This window comes from Nycticebus coucang, chromosome 7 (assembly GCF_027406575.1).
Source record: "Nycticebus coucang isolate mNycCou1 chromosome 7, mNycCou1.pri, whole genome shotgun sequence".
NCBI classification, from domain to species: domain Eukaryota; kingdom Metazoa; phylum Chordata; class Mammalia; order Primates; family Lorisidae; genus Nycticebus; species Nycticebus coucang.
Genome location: NC_069786.1, coordinates 442,159 through 444,306, shown reverse-complemented (window position 1 = coordinate 444,306; position 2,148 = coordinate 442,159). Strand labels below are relative to the sequence as shown.

At 38.1% G+C, this 2,148-nt stretch overlaps 1 pseudogene; it reads right to left on the bottom strand.

Annotated features, from left to right (window-relative positions):
- Positions 1-469: 469 nt before the first annotated feature.
- LOC128590721 (60S ribosomal protein L7-like) lies at positions 470-1,216 on the bottom strand (annotated as a pseudogene).
- Positions 1,217-2,148: the final 932 nt, after the last annotated feature.

Below are 2,148 nucleotides of genomic sequence, written 5' to 3'. Positions count from 1 at the left end.
ATGGAGTAGTAATTCTCCAAGTTTAATACCTATCAGCACAACCTCTCATGAGCAACAAGTGCAGAGATCTTTTTTTCCTATATTATTATGTTTTTTCTGATTTATTTGTTGAAATGTAATTTACTGTTTGTTAGATCTAATAATAAAAATAAAACTGGGAGACTGGTTTTGGCACACTGGTCCACAGGCACAGCAATTTAAAGAGCAAGAGGAAGTGAAAGGAAAATTAGGGCAAGGAATCAGATAAAAGAAATCACTCATGAAGAAGAATCAACAGAAAGCTCCTGGCAACATGAAGAACCAGCCCAGAGCAACCCCTCCAAAGGACCATGAGGTAGCTACTACAGAGGATTCCACCTATAAAGAAATTTTAGGAATGACAGAAAGGGAATTTATTTATTTATTTCAATTTGAAAGCAGTCACTGTTTATTAACTGACCAGGTTACAAAAACAATCAGGGCAGATACCTTAGTTCATTCTTCTAATAAGCCTATTGATTTGATCTTCCCTGTTACCAGCATCTCCACCATCTACAAAGCGGGTTGTTTTTTCCTTCATCCCTCCCCATGGAGATGATAACTTAAAGGGCCACAAGAAGTTATTTGCTTCTTTGAAGCATTTTCGAACAGTATAGATCTCATGAATCAGATCCTCCATGCAGATGATGCCATATTTACCAAGAGACTGCGCAATCAAACTGTTATCAGTCAACGCAATTCGTTTCTTATTGATTTTGCCATAACCACACTTGTAGATTAGCTCATTTACTGACTTCAGATTTGGGTGCCCCCATGCAATATATGGTTCTACAATCCTCAGCATGTTGATGGAAGCCTTGTTGAGCTTAACAAAAGTTCCATTGAAGATCTGGTGAAGGCGAAGAAGCTACCACACCTTACGGACCTTTGGACTCACACCATCGATACCTCTGATCCTGATGACAAATGCCAATTTTGGTTCTGCAGGTACATAGAAGTTGCCAGCTTTTCTTGCCATCCAAGCCATCCGAATCTCAGTTCTGTACATCTGCCTATATTCTTTATAATAATGCTTAGCTTTTTCATAGATAAGCTTCCTCCTTGCCTTTTGAAGCATCTTTTGGGCACACTTCTTTCTCAGAGGCTTGATCTTCAGCTCTGTGAAATTCTTTTGCTTTTTCTTAAGGGTTTCTGGCACAGTAGGAACCTTCTTTTTCTTCTCTTCAACAGCTGTCATGGTTCCAGTTGGAAAAAGAGGAAGCTCAGAAAGGGAATTTAGAATACACATGATGAAAACAATGAAAGAAATGATGGAAACAATGAAAGAAATTGCTGCTAAAGTGGAAAATAACCAAAAGGAAATCCAAAAACATAATTAAATAAGAGATGAATGCTATGAAGAATATAGAAAGGATATAGTGGAGCTGAAGGAACTGAAGCAGTCAATTAGGGAACTTAAAGATGCAATAGAAAGTATCAGCAACAGATTAGACCATGCAGAAGAAAGAATTTCAGAGGTAGAAGACAAAGTTGTTGAGATAACTCAGATAGTTAAAGAGGCAGAAAAGAAGAGAGAGAAAGCAGAACATTCACTGACAGAATTATGGGACTTTATGAAGCATTCTAACATACGAGTTATAGGAATCCCAGAAAAGGAAGAAGAATGCCCCAGAGGAATGGAAGCCATACTAGAGAATTTCATAAAGGAAAATTTCCCAAATATCACTAAAGATTCTGACACACTGTTTTCAGAGGGATATCGGACCTCAGGTCACCTCAACTCTAACCGAGCTTCTCCAAGACACATTGTGATGAACCTGTCCAAAGTCAAGATAAAAGAAAAGATTCTGCAAGCTGCCAGGATTAAGTGCCAGTTGACCTACAGGGGCAAATCCATCAGAGTGACTGCAGACTTCTCTAATGAAACTTTCCAAGCAAGAAGACAATGGTCATCTACCTTTAATTTACTTAAACAGAACAATTTCCAGCCCAGGATTCTATATCCTGCTAAGCTCTAAAATTGATGAACAAATCAAATCATTTACTGATATACAAACATTGAGGAAATTTGCTACAAGACCAGCTCTACAGGAAATACTTCAACCTGTTCTACTCACTCACCATCACAATGGATCAGCAGCAAAGTATGAATTCAGAAATTAAAGGACA